The following is a 23,719-nucleotide window of genomic DNA, read 5'->3' on the forward strand; positions in this document are numbered from 1 at the left end:
TTACTGTGACATGAAGTTTACAAATCACGACAGTGGAACATCTTGAGATCATCACTATCAGTGTGTGTGTGTGCGTGTGTGTGTGCGTGTGTGTGTTTGTGAAATCCAGGTGCAGTGGGTAACGTTTTAGACGTTACTGGAGCAAATCTATAGGGTATCGCGGCGACAACCTGCCAGCACTTACAGTACGTGTCAGTAACTGGACAAAGTAGAGCCTTGAGGCACCTGCTGTAACTGAAGAAGATGCTGGTCGTAGGTGATTCAAGGAGAGTCAATAACAAACAAAGAACAAAAACTATTCTGCAGATTCATTATACAGCATAACTATAAAGACTTGATGTATACGAAACCATATACATAAATGCACACATACATACCTGGAATCAGTTATATATTAGGGATGTACTAGTAAATTATCTATGTCAACGTTGCCTTAGATTAGGATGAGTTGTTTTGCCTTTTAAAGTCTGCTCCTTTACAAATACATCCTATTGAGTAGTGTAACTAAAAATGATAAATCAAGAAGATATTTTTAAATATAACAGGTATATTTATGTAAACATTGATCTCCTTAATGGCCTAACGGTTCATAGATTTGTTACTCTCATTAAAATACAAATTCAGCAACAGTTGGCCACTGTAAGCCTCTGTTTGGGTCTATGATGGGATAGCTTAGCTTATTACTCAGGTCATTAGCTTCCCACAGTCGTTTCTGGAAAATATCTCATTTCCCGAGTAACACGTTCTAATATAAAAAGTCCCCACACCTTCTTCTGAGACATTGGCTGTATTTAACTCAGGGTGACCGGAGTACCCTGGGATACCTACAAATGCATGTGTGCATGGTGTATCTGTGTGTGTGTGTGTGTGTGAGAGAGAGAGAGAGAGAGAGAGAGGTCCTTTCTGATTTGACTGACACTGGATGAACTGGAAAAGGTCTTCAATTACAAAGCGATCCACTGACGATACTGTCAAAAACAATCCTCTCTGTCTCTGTGTTCATCCCCGACCCAGTCATAGGAATATATAAGTGTTATATACTGTAGAGTCAATGTGTTTCTTCTGTTGCTCTGTATGAGGGGGTATCTGGCGTATCTGTGTACGTGTCACAGCAGTTAAGCAGCCGATGTTAGTCCACTAATTAAACCGGGCAAGCTGTGTCATTTCCGAATTGCACATAAGAATTCCCCTGCACATGAGCCTATGTGATGGTTGCCCCCCTCCAAGATGGACACCCTCTGAGATTTAAACGTAACCCCTCCCGGCCACCCCCTCTGAGATGTACACGTCCGTCCCCCCCGTGCACACCCATCCTGATGAAGGCGAGAGACACGGCCCACGCTCTCGCATTGTGTGGTCCTCTGTGCGCCAGCATCTCCAGGAACCTGCAGGGACCATTGTTTGCAGACGCTTGAAAGGTGCATTAATGACGCATCACAGAGGGAGCCTTGGCAACTGTGCAGGAGAGCGCGACTCTCTGCTGTGCTTCCTCTCATCAGGCACTCTGCTGAACTCAAGGCTGTTTTCTGCATTGTATATGGTTGTTATTTCATCAGCTCATGGGGAGCCCATCCAGCACAATTGGGTTTTAGCACTGTAGGTAATAACAGCCTAGAGCTCTCTTGTACACTCCACTGTCATCAGCTACCTGCAGGCCGGCTATAATGGCATGATGCTGAGAAAAATGCTAGCTGTTATTTATATAATATGTATCTATATCTCTTCTCATATACAACTTGTTTTTAATTGGCTCCTCTATATAGTGGATATGAATGTGTCAAAGAACCAAGGGGCTTAACAGATTAAAATTCATCTCGAAATACAATTAAATCCGATTAAAATTGCGTTTCTTCGCATGAGTGTGCAGAGGAGCGAAGGAGGAGCCGCCGTTCACCATTTGAGCGAGCGTTCAAAGCGAAGATACGCACGCGGTGCCGCCCACAATGAGAGAAATAAATAAATGACGTCAAGCGATACCGCTGATCACAAAAGGGTGTGGGCGCGTTCCGTCCGTCAGAGCAGATCCGGCCTTACGAGCGATTAAAACCGCTCCCCCTCTGACCGTCAGCACATTTCAAATCTTTGCAGTTCACGTATCTTGCCAAAATGTGGTTAAACATTGCGGGACATAAACACCCCTGATGTGGACAGTAAGAGAAAAATTATAATTTTTCTGTTTTTGACCAGTTTGTGTTTTTTGGATACTTATTTAAAGCTCTCTACAGGCAAGAAAAAACATGTAAATAACAGGTCTTTATTACTTTGTTGGGAACATTTGGTCCCCACACTGTAATATGAACATAATCAACAGACATACACACACACACACACACCTGATTCCGTCTTAAAAAGGAATGTTCAGGTACATCGTCATGGTATATTTCATCAGCAGCATGACCTTTAAACATGAGTACAGAAAGCTACTGGAGATAAAACAAATGCAAATAGAGTAACTGCATCATTCTTTGTTTCAGTTTTAAAGCTTATTACATAAAAGTAATTCACATACATTATCTCATTTCTCTTCCGAGAGAAATGCATACAAAGCAGGGTTTTTTTATACATATGGGTACAATTTGCAGTTCTTTATGTTATTTAAAGAGTGTGTGTGTGTGTGTGTGTGTGTGTGTGTGTGTGTGTGCGCGCCTATTTGTTGCTGCAAGGAACTAGACTATTCTGTCAGCAATTTCTGCAAGTTCGCTCAGACCGAGGTAATATTAGCGCCTGGCTTGGTGGAGGTTGTCTCACTCGAAGAGACAGCGGTAGCCAACAAATCCCAGGCATGCAAAATCAGAGAAAGCAAGTGAATGGATCCTTATTGAACTGTCAGCAGCTCCGCTCCTCTGATCCTCAGATGAAAAACTGTTGAGCATGCAGGTGAAAACACAAGTAAAGGTACAGAGTTATTCTATCAGTTCCACCCTCGCGCTGCTATGTCCAAACCTATCTGTCTAATTGAGATAATGTTTTCATTAATGCATTTCTCATTATAGTGTTGTGTCGCGGGTCATCATAGTCAGGGCCGAGACCAACAGGCAGCCGAATCCGACACGAGAGCGAGTGCATTACCACACCTGGGTAGCTGAGTCCGAGTCTGAGTCTGAGTCCATTACTGGAGCCAGGTAGTCGAGATTGAGTTCAATAGCTGAGTCTGATTTTAATAGCTATAAACTGAAGACTGTACAAATACCCCAAATGTTTACAGTTATTTAAAATAATTTATAGATATTTATGAAAAATAAATTTAAATAATGATTTTCTAACAAAGGAATAATGATTTGTCAAACAGAAACATGTCTCCACTGTATCCTGTAGTTTATTAATTTAATTGTAACTTGACTGTATCCTGATAATTACATTTAAAATTGGAAAAAAGGAATATGCATAAAACAATAAAAAAAGTTCATTTTTATTCAATATGTATACTATGTTGTGTCCAGGTTGATTCGGATCTGTGTTTCAAAGGAGTATTACTGGAACTGTGTTGTACCATCTATGGAACATAGCCAAGCTTCAGAAGATGCTCTCCTTCCACGATGCAGAAAACCTAAGACTTGTGCCTTTATAACCTTATGCCTTTACAACTTCCAGGATGGATGACTGTAATGCTCTCCTTTCTGATTGTCCATCTGGATGCTCCATTCACTGGCTTCTAATCTAAGTCTTGGATTGATTGCAAAACACTGATAGTAACTTGTAAAGCACTGAATGACCTTGCACCAGAATATCTTGGAGAACTACTGGCCTCATACAATCCTCCTCGCCTTGCTTTGATCTCCAGGAGCAAGATATCTATCAGTGGAGAGCTGGATGGGGATCGGTGCCATTGGCTTTGGATGAACTGAACTGTCAGTGCCGTAACTCTAGCTTCACACCCCCTTGTGGAATTGGAGTGCTGATATTCAGGGACTCCCCATACCTGCGTACCCTCCTGTCTCTCCCTCCTACTTATGCTGCCGTAGCCTTATCTGCCGGAGCTTACATATTGCATTCACCTAACTGTTTGCACTGCCTCTAGTCCCCGCAATCTTTATTTCCCCCACCCCTACTGGGGTGTGCTGCCTGGAGACCCCACCCCCCTCAAAAAAAAAAAATCAAGATATTTGGACTGCCCTGCTGCCTACTTGAATCCAGGGAGTTATTTCCTTGCCACTGCCACCTCTGGCTTTCTCACTGGGGCCTTTGGGTGGGGATAATGTAAAGCGCTTTGAGACAACATAAAGTCGTGAAAATACACTATGCAAATAAAATTTAATTGGATTGAATGTAGCTAAAGATAAAGTGCACACACAACTATGTAGCCCTACAGTATGTTTGATGTCCATTATGACTGAGACTTTCCACAATACAACAATGTCATACTATTTTTCATAAATGCAAGTACTGTGAGCATTTAATGCGTTAAGCGTGCAGTGGTTTCTCATGACGATGGGATCACATCAATTTTTCAACTATCTACAGTAGCTAGTAGGTACCATTATTGATTTTAAAATATGCTCTAATAAATTCATTTAACATGTACTGTATATATGCTGACATGTATATCTACCTAATGGTTGATGGGTTTAGTCAGAAGGCGGTGTGTGACTCAGAGAGTTAAGACTCCTCCGTCTGAAAAATTGCTGGTTTGATTCCCAGCACATCAATCACGCCGCCATTAGGCCCTTGAAGGGGAGGTTGGAGACAATTGAAAGTATGGTCAAAATAGAGTATATTGCTGGACAATGTCTGGACGGTATAACACTATGAAAAATTAGATACCACCCAATCCCCCTTCATCAATTGTCCACAGTCTCCCCTAAAAGCATTAAACATACCAAGTCCAGGTGTGCTGAACACAAACTCACTGAAGACCAAGGTCTGCAATGTGAAAAAGAGAATTTTGTGGGTTAAAAAAGTACAACAACAATTATTATTAGACATTGCCTAGCTAGCTGGATTGCTGTCCTTAAATTACTATGCAAAACAAATTTTGTCTGGACACATGGCGAGTCATTTCCTGTCAGCAAACTGAGTTACCTACCTACCTTCACGTTTCCTTCCCAAATGTCTACCCCATTATTGATGATGTGCAATATTTGCATTCCACAGTGTGCTGCTTTTCACTGGATGTCTTCCAAAGAATCTCTTTATGGTTTACAGTATGTATGCAAAATCAGGCATAATGAGAGTGCGTGCACAGTGTTGAAAATTACTGAATATAAGAAACTGGTCGGGGACATAAGCTGTGGGCTAAAATCTGGAAGATTTTTCGAGTCATGAGTGTTCAAGTCTAAATTAAGTCCAAGTAAAAAATCCCCCGAATGTGTGACTATATTCTCATATGTGGACTTGAGATCGGATTCAAGTACCAAGGCACTGGCGCGGATCTACTCTCTGTAACGTGAGATGGGTCAGCATCCCATTCAGGATTTGCCTCTGCCATTTACCCTTTGTTGCCTGGGAAAGTCTCCCCCCAACCCTTTCCAGTATTCAAGTCACTGGATTATTATTATTATTATTATTATTATTATTATTATTATTAATACATTCCCTGGATGGGACCCAGAACTGATTACATTTTGAAAAGATCGCCTGAAAATTGAAGAAGCACTACATAATGGTGGCAAAGAAAATCGCAATTGCAAACACGTTGTTCTTCTTGCATGATAACTCGAAAAATATTTTGTGCATATTTTTCAAACATTGCTGGAGCGTTCGATGCGTGACAAACTGGAACATAACCTTTGAGACAGATACTGACCGTGGTGTTGATACTTGATGTTGTTTGAGAGATAACTGAAAAACGTATTTGAGTACCAATTTGTACCTTTGCTTGTCACTGGGGCTGTACCCTCAAGGGTAAATATACCTTTTTAGGTACATAAATGGACTCTGAAGAACATACTTGTATCATTGTTGGTACATTAATATTGTTTTTACTTTGGGGAGGTTCCTCAGATTCCATTTCTCTTAAGTTAGACTAAAAGGTACATTTACCTACAGCTAGGGTACAGTCGGCAGTTCCTTGAGGGTACAGCCCCAGTGACAAGCAAAGGTACAAATGTCACGACCGTGGGCGAGCAAGGCGACGATCGTGCGGGTCGGCTTTTAAGGAGGCAGGCAAACAGGTGGAAATCGGGGCTGAACGCGGGGTTTATTGGGGTAAAGGGAGCAGGAGACATTCACCACACCGAAAACACAGCAGAACCACAATGACGGACAAGGCAAACAGGAAAGACCAGGACTTAAATAAGACAAGACTAATCAAAGTAATCGGACACAGCAGGAGACGATCAGGGAAGCACACGTGGGTAATCAGGGGGCGTGGCACACACGAGGAGCGTACGAGCCGGGTATCACAACAAACTGGTACTTCTTATTTTTACAGACGGCGTACACGTAACAGACCTGAGACAAATTGCCCCAAAACTGAAGCAGTAGTGACAGGCGGTGGCAGAAAACAGAGGCCGGAGGCCTTCTTGAGAACACAGCAATCTGAAATCTGAAAGTCTTTGTCAAACTTCCCAAGAAAGCTGTACGGGTTAGTGTTTCTAAAACTGTGGTGCACGAGATGATTTTCTGAGTATTCTAAAATAAAGTTGATCATTTTTTTGTCGTCAGCCCCACGCTTGGAAGAGTAATGATTAGATCGGGGAGGGGGGTAACAGGGCCGTCCAGGGAATACATCTTCTCATTTCTTATCAGCTTATTTCCCATTTATATGCATGCTCATCTCAACCAATCAAGCATTATAATAAATATATGTTTATTTTCAAAGTACATAATATGGTATATTATACAGCTTTTATGTACACCCAGCTGTGCCTGTGGGACAACTAACTGGGGCTTGTGTGTGTACAGTAAAAAAAAAATATAGGTAACAGTTACATTGGATCTCAGAAAAGCATCATGATGGGGTCTGTTTGCGTATGAATGACATTTCAATGTACAGAAGGAAATACAGGTAATTGTCTAATTGCTAGGAAAAGATTGTACAAATTGACATGTAAGTCGAAAGTACAGTACAGTACATGAATCGGTGTAGTATCAGAGTAATGTGTCATGATTTTAACTTGGAGCGTTTGAGTAAAAAACACATTTATTGACTTTCACATTTCCAGCTGACCCATCCACTACTTCTAACAGCTGTAGAAGTAGGGGTTTGTGGGAGGAGTAGGAATTAGATGGGGCGGTGAAGGGGCTGTCTTATTATTATTATTATTTTGCAATTCGGCTTCTAAATATTGAGTACAAACAGGATACAGTTCATTGGGGGTGTCTGTACTTCCTCAGACTGCACACTCAGCTGCTGATAGCATTGAGGACAAAATGAAGATTAGGGGGCATTAATTACCTTCCAGTGAGCCAAAGTCACGCTGTGAAAAATCCCAGTTGCGTGTGAGGTTTTACAGTTTAGCTGCTGCCAGTTAAGATGAAATTCAGCATTGCTCCGTGTGTGTGTGTGGAGGATCCGGGCGGGGGTGCAGACATTGTTTTTTGTTTTTATCAATTTTCATTGCATTACCCTGCCTCTGTTTTATGTTCCCACTGCAATTAAGCGTGCTTGCATTTCGGCAAATGGAAGCAGAGTAATCAATTATCTGCCACTGTGAAGCTGAATCATTACCACCTAAACGTGCATACATGCCCTGTGATACTTAATGCCACATTTAGTATTTAACATTTTTTCATTTCTCAACTTTGTTGAGGTCTAATTAAACATTTACTGCATCAAAGGTACAATGTGGCCTTTTCATATTCCCTATTGTGCTTGTATTGCTTGGTCATACATTCACATTTGCCCGATCTATTCATAGTGAGTCATGCAGGATTCTTACTTGATTAACTTTTGTTCCTATACGGGTTCAGGTTTATTCTGTCCTAAAACACACTGCAGAGGAGGCTGTAACTTTGGTGCCCAACGGCTATTCTCACGTTACAGGACTCTATCATTTCAATGTATTAGCATCACCACAAGTGCTCTCTACTCAGAATCAATCACGCTGAACACACCAGCAGGAAGTTAAGCTATGTTACAGGAGCCCCTGGATCATCTTGGCTGAAATAAAATTTTTATGCCCTTTACCTCGCAAACAAACTGTGAAATTCACAGAATATCTATTTCGGACATAGGTTACCTCCCCCCACATTTATGCCCTATTAATCATGGAGCTGGGACCATCCAAACTGCCATTCCTTAGCATCCTTAGCTGCTAATTACTCTGTTGCTAATACGTTTAGCAAATAATTTCAGAAGAAAACAATAAACCAGGACTACTGGTTATTTTACTCTATCCACTTGATTTACACACCACATCTACATAAAAACTTGGCGCCTCTGCAACCCTGATAGCAATAATATTGACCTGACATGTATGGATACCTGGATGGATGCAGATGAGATGTACCTCTGGCCACAGAAGATACCCATATACCAAGCGGCCGCTGATGGTGTGATCGAGCAATTCACCTCCGGCCGTCTTGGATTTTCTGATCCCTTGAAGTACGGGGGGGACTGAGGATGCGTTAATGGCCAGAACTAAAGCATGCTCCTGGAAATAAATGCCCTCTTTATCTGCACACTCCCTTCACAGGTGCCGCCGAAGGGGTAGGAGACTGGTGGTTTGTGATGTTCTGCTTTTAAATAATGGCAGGCTTTTTTCCCGGCCCTCCATCACAGTTAGCCTGAAAGGGTTTGCCCCAGAGCCACCAGTGGCTGTCGTCAGGTGCCCCAGCACTTCCACGATCCATTCTGCAGCTGACCATTTCATAATTAACAGCAACGGGAAGTCAATGCTCACACATATGAATTCAGTGTCGGGCGCCGCAAAGAAAGAGCATTTCTCTTTCCAAGGAGTGTGTGAGACTTTCCTGAAATATAAATATTTACTGCCATCTGATATGTGTCTTATCCCACTGGGCAGTCCCCAGACGGGTCAGCATTTGGCAGTAGGATTTCATCCAGGGTCTTCTGTTTTCCTGGCAATGCTGTTCTAATTAAGGAAGACACAAGAGGCAGGCCCTCGATACACATTCACTGCCCTACATCACTGTTTCTCAACCTGGTCCTCAGGGACGCCCAGACAGTCCATGTTTTTGCTCCCTCCCTGCTCCCAAGGAGCACAAATGCGGACTGTCTGGCAGAGACCTGGGAGAGAGTAAAACATGGACCTTCTGGGGATCTCAGAGGACTGGGTTCAAAAACATTGCCCTAGATATTTACTTTCAGATTCAGAGCCTCCGTCAGATGTGAGGGATATACAAAACGCCCATGACTCTGTCAGCCTGACCTGTCCTCTTTAGGGAATTTGCCTCGTTTTCCCACCCCCATGAAATTATGGTGACTAATGGTACTATTGCTTTTATTCTGCAGTTGACAACGGCTAGTCTAGTTTGACTCTTAGGATTTTAAAACTTTTTTATGCATTTAGTGTTTCATGTAATGTGTTGTATGTTTTTTATTGTCAAATTTTACTTCAATGCTTGTATTTTTCTATAATTGTAATAGTTTCTAGGGTATTTCTTGGTTAAAAAAAATCACTTTAATAAGCCAAAAAATGAGGAAGTGCAAAGGATTTGTGATATGCAAGAACTAAAAGTTCAATTTTTATGATTTGCTATGTTCAAGCAGAGAGAACAGGTTAGAAACTTACCTTCTGATTGCATGGCACATAAATCATGTGTAAAAAAAAAATACTCTGCTGAAAAATCCATCTTCTGTTACTGCCTGTTCTATTCAGGGTTGCAGGGGGTCCAGAACCTGGAACAACCCCAGATGAGGCGCCAGCCCATTGCAGGATAGACACATCATTCACTCACATGGACAATTTGGCAGCTCCAATGGACCTCAGCATGTTTTTGGACTTGGGGAGGGAGGAGACCAGAGAACGCCACAGAGACATGGGGAGAATGTGTAAACTCCACACACGGAGCCATGGCACAGACTCGAACCCTGGCCCCAAAGCTCTGAGGCAAAAGTGGGAGCCATTCTACCCTCATGAGTGGCTCGCTCGGTTTTATAAATATGAAATGCCTACTTACCTGGCATGCTTAGCAGATCATACCTATAGTACTCTACTCTGTCTGGAAGAGACTGTAGCCTCCCACCCCCCCTCACACACACAATGCTGACCAGGAAAAGCAGCTAGGAGGCAGATGGATGAAAGGTTATTCATCCCTCAGAAATTCTGCCATTGCTTAATTTAGATTGTTTTTGTTTTTAACCCGGCTAACATTTTTGTTTGTGCAAACATGTCACCTTAAATTAATCTAACTGGAGTATCGTTATTTCCCCCCCTCGACACAAAATGAAATGCCGCCCACGTGAGTGTGTCATTCAGGAGGCTGCGGTGATCCGGACCAGGGCTGCTCGGAGAAGAAAGCGCATCTGATCCGGTCCGAATCCATTTCCATGGGAGGTCCTGGGTCTCAGGTCATCCATACAGGTTTAGTAGGCTGCCTTGTCCAGAGCCAGGCCAAGTCACACAGCACTCAACTTGCCTTAGCTGTACTACATTTTTAAATGCATAGACGGCCATTAACGTGGGTTGTTTTGTTATGAATTATAGATCTCTTGTTGGCAGTTTTCGGTGGAGATGACCTGCGCATGCAAAGGCCAGATAAGGCCAGATTCATACCTGCCAGACTGCGGCATTTGAAGCCGTTCCCTAAATTAAATGGAAATTGAGTTCTGGAGAGTTAGCTACAACCAAACGACATTATTCTTTCTCTTTACAATGCATAGATTATGAAGCAATTACAAGCACAAGCCACTGAAGTTCATAGAGTGAGCGATCAGTTTATATTTGTTTTCTTTAGTTTGCATAGCATAAATTATTAAATAATTATTAAATAATAAAAAAAAAACTATTTGTCCGTGTAACCCGATGCCTTGAAATGTCGTAAATATTTGGAATACATGTCCTCACCCACTATATATGGTCTTGCGTCTTGTTTTGTTGTAGCCAGTTCTTTAGCCAAAGTTGCATTCACAATTTTTTGGAAAGGCAAATAGGACAATAACTCAATCCATCCATCTTCTAATTGCTTTTCCTGGTCAGGGCTGCAGGGGGAGCCTGGAGCCTATCCCAGGCCGCAGAGGACACAAGGCTGGAGCATACCCTGGACAGAATTCCAGGCCATTCCTGAGCAAACTTATTCATGCACTATGAGCATTTCAGAGGCACCTGTATCTCTTTGGGCTGTGGGAGGAATCTCATGTAACAGGCCAGTGCGTGCAATTTCTACAGACACATGGATCGGATGTGGGATTTGACCCTACAGCCCTGGGGGTCCGATGGCACCCTACCATCCACAGCATTAAAATGAGAACAACAAAATCATAGATATTAAAATACCCCATGAATATAGATTAGCTTTTCAAAGCAGCTACCATAACGACCCACAGTTCCATCCACTTCTATTTCTCCCAGTATTTGGTATCATTTAAACCTGAAGTCAAAAACTGACCTGCTCATGTCCTGATTATCTAAATCAGAAAGGAAGAATGTAAAAGTACTGCCATAATGAGAATTTAGCTAAGTAGTTAATGAAACACAACACTTTACATTTGGAGACACACAGTTGCATTATTCAAAATCATAAAAATCAGACAACAGAAATGCAAAGAGCTTGCTGACATACCGACAGACATCCTCATCCATGATCACGTAAGGACTGTGTTTAATTTACAGCAGCATTTTCAAGTGATAGTGAAATAGCAGACAGTTTCCTCCCAGAGTCCAAATATTTGCAATGAAATTATGTGTGAGGGACTGGAATCCATCCAGGGTGCTTTGTGTGTTTTTGTCCTGGGCATCTTGGAACAGGATACTTGTTCTTGATATAAGTGGATATAGGGAGGAAAAAACATGTAACATGTATAGTAATATTGTATGATTTTATGTGCTGATGAGTACATTCTGCCAACACTGAGTTTTCAAACACAGAATGTCTATTAATGCCGGATGTCTGTGAAAGAACAAAGAACCAGAAATGTCTGCATTCATAATTATTGAGTAATTACAGTGAACATGTACATCCAGTAACAGACGACTGGGGGAATTGCAGTAGAGCATATTTCACAGAAGAGAGCACAAAATGATGATTGTCTGTTTGGCAAATGCAAGAGCAAAACAGAACCTAGCGAAGACAACTAGTTTTTCTTTCAGTTACCTTGACTTTTACAAGACAAAATAGCTGGCTGAGCATGGCTAGTGTAATGTGTGGCCTTCCTTAAAAAAAATCACGTTAATAAAACATTGTCACTGGAACTTCTGTACCCATAATTTATGAGCAGTTAATGCCAGTAATGTAACTAACATTTTCTGCCAGACGAAGGGAGTCATTCTGGGCTTTAGCTGTAAAATATGCACATGAGTTGAGGCAGTTGTTGCTTCCAGAGGTCGTTAAACTGCAGCTGATGTCGAATGTTTTATCCGGCTTTTTCCTTCCTGGTTTATTCAGAAGTGTGATTCATCAGCCCAGACTCAGAGCCTCCCATACACACTTGCTGTTGCCCTGCATTTCCTGGCAGAAGATCTAATGGAGAGTGGAGCACCCCAGAGCTCTGTTCCTGGACCTTTTTGTTGTTGTTGTTAATTAATTACCTCCCCAAAGCTTACAATGTGCCCTTTTATATGCTTGATGCTAGTGGTCCCATTTTTATTTAATGTTGCCGCTTCCTTGCCCAGAATTATGGTGGAACTACATTTCAAGTTTTCATGTTGGCTTGTTCGATTATTTTTAGCTATAACAAATTACAGACTGTCCCGGATTTACAACAGGGTTCCATTCCGACAGAGATCGCGTATGTCGAAATGGGCGTAAGTAAGAATAGAAGAAGCTTACGGATGTTTAGGTACTTTCCTGTGGCAACAATCACACGACACACGTCGCACGGTAGGTAGCATAGCACTGGCGTACAGCCTCCCAGAATGTATGTTTACATACATCGATTTACATTTACAAAATAAAGAAAAATAACTTTGGTCGTATGTCCAAGTCATCGTAAGTCGCATAGGTTGTTAGTCAGGAACAGTCTGTACCATGAATGATAGGAAGTAATAAGATTAGTAACTTTTAGTAAGAATGTTTTCACCTTGTTTTCCTTCATATGTTTGCTTCAAAGGCTTCTAGTTGATAAATTGTCATGTAAGACTGTCAATTAATCTTTAATCATAGTCTTTCTATATCATAATGCTGTGGTTTTATTACCACATTTATTGCAGCAGTTACGGCAGTTCATAAAAGGCAATGGTAATTGAGATTGTGTTGCAATGAAGTACTTTTCCAGCAGTGTCCATAGTGGCTACTTTGGTTGTTGAACTCGGCAGTAAACTTTATGGAATGTCCCAGACCATCTGGTCCTGGATACAGAAGCACACAAATAGGCTGTATAGGTGTCAAGGCTATGCTTGTTCTTCCTCACCTATTTCCCAGCTGGTAACTAGACATACAGCATCTTCCCTGACTGATACGGGCATGTCCAGAGGTCTGCCTCACGCAATTAATCACTGCAGACAGAGAATACAGCCCAGATTAACCATCTGAGTTGATGGAATGACAAACTCGTCCAGGTTGAGGGTGAGATGCCTGGACAGCAGCCGTTATCTGCTGTAAGAGCTGTGGGGCTGCATTGACAAGCACTGCAAATAGAGGGGAAGGCTGGAGAATTTGCTCAGTGTGGAACTTATCTTCTCACTACTCAGGGCTCCACACCATGAAGTCACACACATCAATGTTCTCATCTCACACTTTCCTGATACCCTTCAGTAGTGCTGTTGAAAGAAAAAAGTGTTGATGAATCATTAGTTTTTTCCTTTTGGCAGCTTACAGGTTGACTGGAATATGTTTATAATATTATGTTAAGTTATTATGTGTATTTTTGAAGCAATTCTGACTGGTCCCCAGTGAATTACCCATTATTCTCCCTGGTACAAGAGGACCACTCCTGTGACAACTTGGATGAATTTGATTTTGAGAAAAAACCCTTTGAATTGTTAGCAAGTGGCTTTTGTCTGAAATAGAATTTTTAAATCATCCAGGCTGCAATTTCTCTTTTTATGAGAATCTTAGAATTACAGGTTGGAGAGACTTGGTGTTTTAATGTATATATCATCATATAAACTTATTTGTTGCTGTAAATCAACACATTGTTTGAGTATTATATTCGATATTAAATAAATACATAACAAAATTCAAATCACAGAATGTATCAAACCAAAATAACAGAAATGCTTACACATATTTATGCTAACAAAATCCAATCCCTTTATTTGACTAAGTAATAAAGCAAAAATATATTAATTCTGTTTGTTTCATTAGATCTACATTTATTTTTCCAAGGGCTGCAAGTCAATCATAACTGTAAATCTGCTATTATTTTTTTGGCAAGCAAAGTAAATAAAGTTTGATGGTTAAAAATTTTTGTAAACCTTAAAATCAGACATTTGTATCTGTCAGATGGATTTTGTCTGCAACAGTCTATTTGGCACGCTATTGGCTGACTATGTGTAAACACAAGATGTGATTGGTCGATAATTTGTCAGCTTTAACGTAGTCTGGGTTAAATCTAATAACTGATTTAGTACTGATAAATATCAGTACTAAATAGCATAGGGTAAATATCAGTACTAAACACCCCATCGCTTGGTTATTTAGTTAATAAATTAGTTTATTAATTTGCTGCTTGGTTGTGTTGCACTGCTGCCTCACACACCCAGGGTCATGGTTTGCAGTTTGTGTGTGTGGAGTTTGCGTGTCGCACTCTAGACATTCTCCAGGCATACCAATGTCCTCCCGCCATTGAAAGACATGCAGTTATGTGAATTGTCAACTTCATATTGTCTGTAGGGTGTGCGTGCTTTCTGATGGACTGGAATCCCATGGGTGTGTTCCCACTGGCGCCCTCTGCTGATTGAGATAGGATACAGTCGTCGTCCCCCCCCCATATGCAAAATGCAAAGGTGATTTTCCTTTTGCATGTGTTTGTTTAATTTAAGTGTTCACTCATAAAGTCTTTGAAGGGTGTGACATATTTTAATCACACTTTTTTCAAGCTAAATCACTCACTGGACTTTAACAACTACATGGGAATGACTGGTTGTGGCTGTTATAATGTGGCTGTTATAATGTCTACACTACAACTTATCAGTTTTGTTTTCAACCATAAAACATCTAGTGTATAATTCATAAATACTAGCTAGCTGTCAGTTGTAATATTTTGACCTAGTTCACAGAGAAAGTTGGTAAAAGCAACACTGTTTTGAATGCACTCTTACATGACTGAGTACACTGTGCAGTCAAAGTGTTTTGAAAAGAAATTCCAAAAATAATTACGCAAAATCGTAACCTCTTTCCTTGTGGCAGTTCTCGGTTTATTTCTCTGAGTGATCGTCCCCTCCATCATCATCCAGGTTTAATAGTGGTACAATATTCTGTCCCACAGCTTAAAATATATTTCTGTTGTTCCTTTTTGGCCAAATACCAGCTTCGGCACCACTACAAATACGACGGCCGGGCTCAAGATTTTCATGGGGGTGGGGGGTGGGCAAAGGTCATAGAGTATCGACCCATGGGGGAGTGAGTGATGGTAAAAATTGTCTACTGGTGTGGTTGAGCTGCAGCGCACCACACAAAGAGAGAGACCCGTCACCTATGTTTACACATCTGGGGGGGGGCTAGTTGCCAGCACTGTCCCATCCTGTTGTAATAACTCTCGTTAGCACACAAACATGCACCTATTTTGTAGTTTAAAAACAGCCCAGGTAAGAGGGGTTACTTCAGATCAAACAAGGTGTTACAACGCCGACAAATTAGTTCCTTGTAGGATATATTTGAGTACTTGGTACTTTGTTTTGGAGTGTGGTAATGGCTCCCTGTACGACTGTCCAGGGAATTTACCTGTAAATGATGCTTTACACTGCTGTGACCATGATAAACTCCAGTCCTCTGCGGTTTCCAGACTTACAAGTGGCATAATGGGCCCATCGTGGTATGACAGAAGTGATTCTAGCATTCATTCTGTAAAAGAGCAATGCACAGTGTAATACTTGCCTTCTATTAAAGTATTATAAATGCAAAATTTCCTTGTTGTACATAGAGCAAAGAATTTCGAATGCTGATATTTTCTTTTATTAATTAGATAGTATATACAGCCTTAATTACAGATCGTGCGTATGTCAGAATTTTGTAGATTAATGTTATCTTACAAATTAACAGACACAGTCACATTTACAGTTTGTTGACTTTACTAACAAACTATAATACTCAAAAAAATAAAAGGACTAAAATTAAAATATGTATTTTCATACCTGTTTACTCATTTAAAAAATGTTGGGGAAATTGTATTCCCTAAAGGAAAGATTATTGATAGAGCTAGCAGGAAAAACTGGATGACTTAACTGATTTTGCTGTATAGAATTTCAAAAATAAGAGTTTTGTGTTACGTGGAAAATGCATCTGATCAATCTTTCAGCAGTAGTGAATTAGGTTATGGTGTTTGAAAGTAAAGCATTAACAAATTGACAATGATTGACAAGCACCACCTCCTAACTGGTCAGGTAGATTGTTCAGTTAAAATTAGAGTGATGCTGGAACATTTGTCTCTAGTGTTCAGTATTCAGAGTGATTAGTGAAATCCATCTACACAGCTGGATATTTGAGTTTTCCAGTTATTTTCCTGTCGAAAGGTTACTAAGGCATCAAACTTCAGTTTCTGCGTGATTCTCCATGACCACTATGAAGCCTGCTACCCTTTTCAAACAGTATATTGTGTCGGAAATGCAGTAGCCTGGATGCGATGTCAGCAGTGAAACCATAAAAATATGCATCTGATGCTAAGAAATGAACACTGGGAGAAGTTCATCTCTCATACATAATGAAAAATTCAGGAAGGCTCTCGGTAATTATGTATAATTAACTATTTCCTCATAAGCCTTACCTATGGGTTGTATGTGTTTAGGTGAAAAGGATGAAACTGAAGAACTGAATCGTTTTAAAGGGGCCTTGAGAATGTCTCTCTAAACAGAAAAATCTTTATTCCTTTTTGCAGATCTTTCTACAAATGGTTTTGTAAAGAGGAAATTTCCTCTTAGTACTTTCAGGTCGGGTCAGGTTGGGGGGAATGCACTGGTACAGCGTGTTGCCACATCCACCACATAACAAAACACCTTGGGGTCCCGGTTGGTGACCCCCCCCCAGGCCCACCCTCCAGGAAAGGCCTTCTGTCTGCCTAAGCCAGGTGTTATGTAAATGTCCCCTTGGCTGGTCCAGTCACCCGGGTCCTGCACCTTCAGACATTATAAAAATGTTTAGTTTTTAAATAATTGAACAGTGTAATTTGAGAGCCTATTATGTTGAATTAATGTGAATAAAATATCTTGATAACAGTAACCCATCAATTCTATTGATAAACAGGGGGCTTAATTTACTAAACTTCTTACTCTCTCTCACTCAAAAGAAAAAAATCACTTATATGTGGGATTTGTTATATATACAATAACAATAACAGGTAATGGTTATTGTTCTGACAATTATTACTGTGGCATTGTCTGTATAATGGTTTTTTCTTTTTAAATTGCAAGTTTGAGGCAGCAGAGTTTTAAGTGGTATAAACTGTGCAGTCGTTTTGCTTCTCGTCCGAAAACAGCTTTTTAATTTTTCCATTTGCTTTTGTGTCAAACCTGGCTCTGCCACCCCCCCGCACCCCAACCCCCAAAACATCCTAAAAAGAAACTCTGTACCCTATGTGTGACGGAGTCAAGGGTGCAGACAAATACCCCTTGAGAGGTGAAATTTATTAAGGGAAACAGGAAAGATGCACAAAAAGGGGTCAGTTAGGAGGCGGTGGTCCCTTCAGGGCTCTCATCCTCCACTAGTCACATGCAGAGAGCATGCAAATGCAGTTCGCTTGCCCTTTCCTTCTCTCTCCGACCTTCTTCTCAGCATGAGCTTTAAGCCCTGCTAGAGAAGATGGACCCGCACCCTGGATGGCGCAAATATTAGCTGCCCGCCATGTCTTATTAACCCTGATGGCAAAGAAGTCACTGTTACTGCTGGCCTGCGTTGCGCACTCACTCCCTGCAGGCACATGGTAGGTTCTCAGTGGACCGTTGCGTCACACACGCCAAGCATGGCGCACTGGGGGCCCAGGCTATAGAGCAAGATGAATAAGGGCAGGCACACACTGGGACGCCCGGCAGACAGTGCCTGCGTGACAGATCATCTACATTCCCACGGGTTGGCCTGATATAGCACTGCACTGAGGAATCAATGGGTGACTCAGTCTTTGGTGTCCTTAGTTCTAGCTAAAAACTACAGGGGGGGTGTGGTACATAATGAGTTTGAAGGGCGGCCCAAGGAGGTAATACCTCACAAACTCTTGGGAAGACTATTTAACGGGCAGGGGATCAGATATTCAGTGATGTATACTTACTGTCAGATGTCCTCAATCTATGGTCCAACACAGTCAGGCTAATCCTTTCAGGGGAGACCTGAGAGGGGAGTAACTAGAGAGGGGAAGTCAGGCAGTAAAGAAGTGAATGTTCCTAGTAAACTCAGGAAAAACTTGTATCTGGTTCTTGTTGACAGCTTTGATGTTCTCGGAGCGGATGCAGTTCCCATCCATTGAGGAACCAGGCAGAGTGCCTCAGCGGACCCCAGGTGGCACCATCCAACCTTCTCAATGGACTCCAGAACCCTGCAGAGGTGAACAAGGTGCTCTGCCCAGGTCTCAGAGTGGATGATGATTTTGTCAAGCTGACCGCCATGTTTTCTTGGTAAGAGTAGGTACTCCATGGACCCCAAAAGGGACAACATTGCATTGTCATTGGCCCCTTCTTCTGCAGGGGACAGAAACCTTTTTAAAGCAAAGAGCCATTTTCTCCTAAATGTCTGACCCAAGATTTACAAAAGAGCAGGGATTGAGATATGATTTTTCAATGTGCTATGTGTATATATGCATTTAACATAAAAATAACAGTTCAAGTACTTACAAAAAAAAACTATTGTAGAAAAACTATTTCTAAGACGCATAACAGCGCTAAGGTGACTAATAGTACAACACTGATTAGCTCTGTAGCGATAGTCTTCACCTTCATCCCTCCTTTCGTTTGAACTGCAGTCGTCTGCTCTTCGCTCTCCACTTCAGTGCTGTAACTCTGCTGACCGAGCAGTGCAGAATGTACTTACCACTCTGAACTCAGCTGGCTATAATAAGTAAATCGGAGAAAATATAATAATTTTTACAAAGACCTGGGAAGTCATGATGACGATTTACTAAAAAAAGTATATGTAAGAATTAGGTATCCCAATAAACGTTGAAGCTAACATACAATCTCAGGTGCTTAAGATAACTCTGGAAAGCGTACCATTTAACCAGAGACATAATCTCGTTTTAGCAAATGACTTTGAGGAAGGTGTAAATTATGCAGCTGAGACGTAACAGAAGTGCTACGGACCGCCTCATTCACATATAGGTAAAGAAATATATAAATGAAAAATAATAATATTAACCCATGAATAAATGATTTATCTTTACAAAAGTATTATCATAGTATGTTAGGACATGAAAATGTGAATTTGTCTATCGTTATAAGAACATGGTAAAAGAGCCACACGTGGCTCGCGTGCCGCAGGTCGCCGACCCCTGGCTTAGGGACACCTGTCATTAACTCTTAGTGAGGTCTACGGGGGATATGTGGTGGGCTTTCCAGTACCCACACGCCCCACCAATTCATGTACATAAGGCATAGGGTAGCTGTTGAGTCAGTCAACCTTGGTCAGCCTACAGAAGTCATTGTTAAAAACAGATTGAAAAATGGTTTAGAGATTATTATAGTAGGACTGGACCAAGGGCTTTGGTAGCTCCGTATTATACACAGCAACTGCATTTTTCATCTTTTCCTCAACTGTGTTCTTCCAGAATCCAGTGTGCCCTTTGTCAGATGGTTTTCCAGCCTTGGAAACCTGAACACTTGGAACAGTTCCTGGACTGCATTCTTTGAGCTGGCCCTATGGAGCAGTATGGCCTTGAGGTACATGGTAGCATAAGGCGCTTTCACACCACAGGAACTTTTTTTCCCAGAACCAGAATCTTTTTCCAGAATCAGTACGTAAGTGGACCAGTTAGCTTCCATTAAATTTAGTTCAGCTAACTGCAAATCCGCTCACATTTTTTTTAACAGGTAAAACTAAACATTTGTAACCTTAAAATCATACATATTTGTTCCTGTCAGATGTGAGTGTATCTACAGTACAACAGCCTATTTGGCATTGCTGTCGGCTGACTACATGTAAACACGAGACATGATTGGTCGATAAATTAAGGCAAATGTAAGCTAAATGTACATGAAGAAAGATAAAGTCCATTTAAACTGCGTACCCTGAAATAAGTGGAGAACTGGGGCCTGTAACATAATGCTGGATTTCTTGCTTAGCCAGACAGTTTGTCGTATTTTAGGCATCCGAGTTTAAAGCAACTTTATCTTCTTTCACTTACTGCACATTTAGCCCAGACTACCTAGAATTTGACACATTCTCTGGCTAAGCAAGACATTCTGCTCTGTAATACAGGCCCCTGGTAGTATTTTCTGGGTTTTGATTGAGAGAGTTATAGACTAATAAAGAGCTGAGATTTTCCATCCTAGTTACGGGAAAACAGCGCCATGTTTGTAGTCCCCAAGCAGCTTCACTGAGGGCAAAATTTCAGCATGGGCCAGTTGCGAAATAGGGCTCCTCCAATCAAACTGAATATCATGGAAAGAGAATTTCAATGCACATTTAGTATGGAGACTCAGAGCCAAAAACCAAACCAAAGCTAAATTTAATGGTTAACGGTTATCGTTCGCAGCTGCTAAACATTTGTAGTGGTTTATTGTTTTAGCGCTATCAAATTAAAATTAGCAGATTAGCAGCTATCAAGTATTCTGGTTAGCTGTGCCCACCATTTTCTGCATTTAATGAATGCATTTCTTGCTTGCATCCCAATATTTCTGCATCGGAAAATTCAATCGATAACCAATATACTCTTGACTAAAATTGCTGGTGCCAGCAGTGAAACTTACCAGTGCTAATTATCAGAATACAGTGCAGTTTTTTATTCTGTGAAACTTAAAGATCAATCTTCTAGCCAGGTTTAATAATGAAATATAAACACGTTATGGGTCGTATGAATAATATAAATATAAAGCTGTGTCCCATTTTGATTGCAATCGCTCCCTCCAATAACTAATAACTAACAAAACACTTGTACACTTGTGGTGTAGTTTTGAATTATGCGTGTAAGTTTAACCTATGAACTTTTTGTGCCTTCGATGCTCATTTAACATCCTGGTCCCAGTCCTGTTGTGCAGTGTGAAAGCAGCATACAGAAGTAGCCAGGAGCTTCAGACATCCCTGGGTGAGACAGAACCAGAAACCAGGTTGCAGAACTTTGGTGTGAAAGTGCCTATAGTCAGCAATAATGAAGATATATTTGTAACCTCTCACTGAATGTGGGACCAGGGAGCTGTCTGCTGGCACATGAGCCATCACTGACAGAAGGTCTTGATGTGTTGCAGGCTCCCTGGTATCCAGCCATGAAATAAGTATGCCCTCGCCCCTTGAAGTCATCCATCTGATTGTGGCACCACCACCAAGTCCCTCTGTTCTCCCTACCAGATTACTGCTTCCCATGGAACAGGAAGTAGCTGTCCGAAAGTCAGTAGGGGAAAGTATCGGCCACCAGCTTTGTCCTGTTGGCCCTTCTTGTGGCCGGTTCCCATTGGCCAGCACTCTGATCATCCCCTACTGGAGTGCAGCGGATTCCCAGAGGGCCGTTGCATCATGCCTAATAAACTAAGATAGCCAGTGCATCACCATGTTCTCTCTTTCAGTTTTCTATCTCGCATGAAGAGATGCTCACAGTACCATGTCGTTTTTACAGTCGGGCAAAATGTATGCCTCTCTTTGCTGACATAGCTATTCCTGGATGAGATTAAAGGGGCTGCGTGTTGAGGTACACAGTAAGATGGCTGCCAAAAAGTCATTTTCTCTTTATTAAATACTGTAAGTCTTCCCAAAGGGGACTGATAACAGAAAGACAGTGCCACACAATTAATATTCCGATTAAGATGCTTGCGAGTGATAAGGACGATCCATCCTTTTTGCAGGCCAGTTCGGTTTCTGGCGTGTACTTTAGGAGGACTAATGACAGCAGTGATTAATAGTGTGTTGATGTTCTTCTTCTGGTGCAGAACGGACTGTTGCCCTACCACAGGATGACTGCAGAAGCAGGAGGATCACAACCAATCAAGCAGTCAAGGCTTCCCTAACACCATTAACATTTTCTCATTGATACTGATATGCTGCCAGGGCATTTCACACTTCAAGCTAAGCAAGAATGTATATGATTTATTGCAATGGCAGGGGGTTCCATTGGGGGTCTTTCTCCTAAAAGCTTACGGAAAAATATCCAGTGGAATCTATTAAATAAAATGTTGAAAAGACACCCCATGCAACAAATGAGATAAATCTGTTCCTTTAGGATAGAACTTTTCGGGGAAGAAATAAAGCTTTATACTGTAGTTAATGGATCCGGGCAGTCAATCCAAAATTACTCTGAGAAATGGTGTTTAAACATTATTAAACTGATAAGACATTGAACTTCCTGTCATGAAAAATAGAAGCATGGCCTTTATTTTTATTATAAATACAGTCTTCATTATGCCAACAAAGACTGATTAACTCAATGGGTAGTCCAGCAGGAAAACTGCATTCGATTTTTTTTCATTAAATGCTACATGACAGTTGATGCATCATGCTCGGATGGTCTCCACAGCTCAGATAAACACTTTCTTATCAATAAGAGCTATATTGTAACACTACATTATGATTTAAGGCTGCATGGCATTTTATGATAATGCAGGAGTAAGAGAAAGAAATCTGTTAATGATGTATCTGTACAAAAGTATTAATATTACTTGTAAATGTACTGTATGCACTTTCAGCAATTCAATATATTGTAAAGGTAATGACTGAATAAATGCATTTACTGCTTTTTTTTTGTTCAAATTAAATGTTTGCATAGCTGCAAATTCACAAAAAAATATGTTTTTTTGTTCAATGCCATGTTGCCCTAAAGTTTAAGGACTGAATCTTACTAATGAAACATACGTCACTGGTGGAAATCTGCATTCCATCCCTCAACATATATACTCTTTCCATGCTGTTATATAATGGGGTAATAATATTAGTATGCCAGGGAAAGGGCTACATTCAGCAGGATTCATTGAACTATTTTGCCTGCCTTTAACTTGAAAGAGCAATGACTCACCAGAAATAAGCTCTATTGCATGGTGTGCACAATTTTCAGGTTTTGGGTGATAGTACTTGATGTCGTTCCAAAAATTATTTGTGCATTTCCATTTAATAGATAGCTTACAGATAAAAACACTAACAAGATTCTCTGAAAAACATCTTTCCTTTAGCAGTGAAATGGCCAAAAGTTTGAGAAGCAGCATAGATTTGTTCCAAATGTCAAATGAAACGTGTCCCCAAAGTTGTTGATAAAATCTGCATAAGGTTGAATTTTGCCTGTGAGGCCAATGTTATTAAAATATTGCTGAAACTCCTATGCTCTGCAAAAGTAAAGAAGCGCTATATCCCCAAACAGCGTGGTTTGAATTATCTGCATTTTAAAACATTCTCTTACTTTGTTGCTGTTTCATGGGCTTTGGTAAATTGCAGCAATTCATAC

At 41.0% G+C, this 23,719-nt stretch overlaps 1 long non-coding RNA gene across 1 annotated transcript in view; it reads left to right on the forward strand.

Moving 5' to 3' along the window:
- LOC125745015 (uncharacterized) overlaps positions 1–22,858 on the forward strand; it is a 33,976-nt gene extending 11,118 nt beyond the window's left edge. Inside the window, exons 2-4 of the long non-coding RNA XR_007398543.1 lie at positions 18,574–18,690; positions 19,907–20,018; positions 21,543–22,858. This is a non-coding gene — a long non-coding RNA (uncharacterized LOC125745015). The remainder of the gene's footprint in view (positions 1–18,573; positions 18,691–19,906; positions 20,019–21,542) is intronic.
- The last annotated feature ends 861 nt before the right edge of the window (positions 22,859–23,719 follow it).

The sequence above is a fragment of the Brienomyrus brachyistius genome, chromosome 6 (genome assembly GCF_023856365.1).
Source record: "Brienomyrus brachyistius isolate T26 chromosome 6, BBRACH_0.4, whole genome shotgun sequence".
NCBI lineage: Eukaryota > Metazoa > Chordata > Actinopteri > Osteoglossiformes > Mormyridae > Brienomyrus > Brienomyrus brachyistius.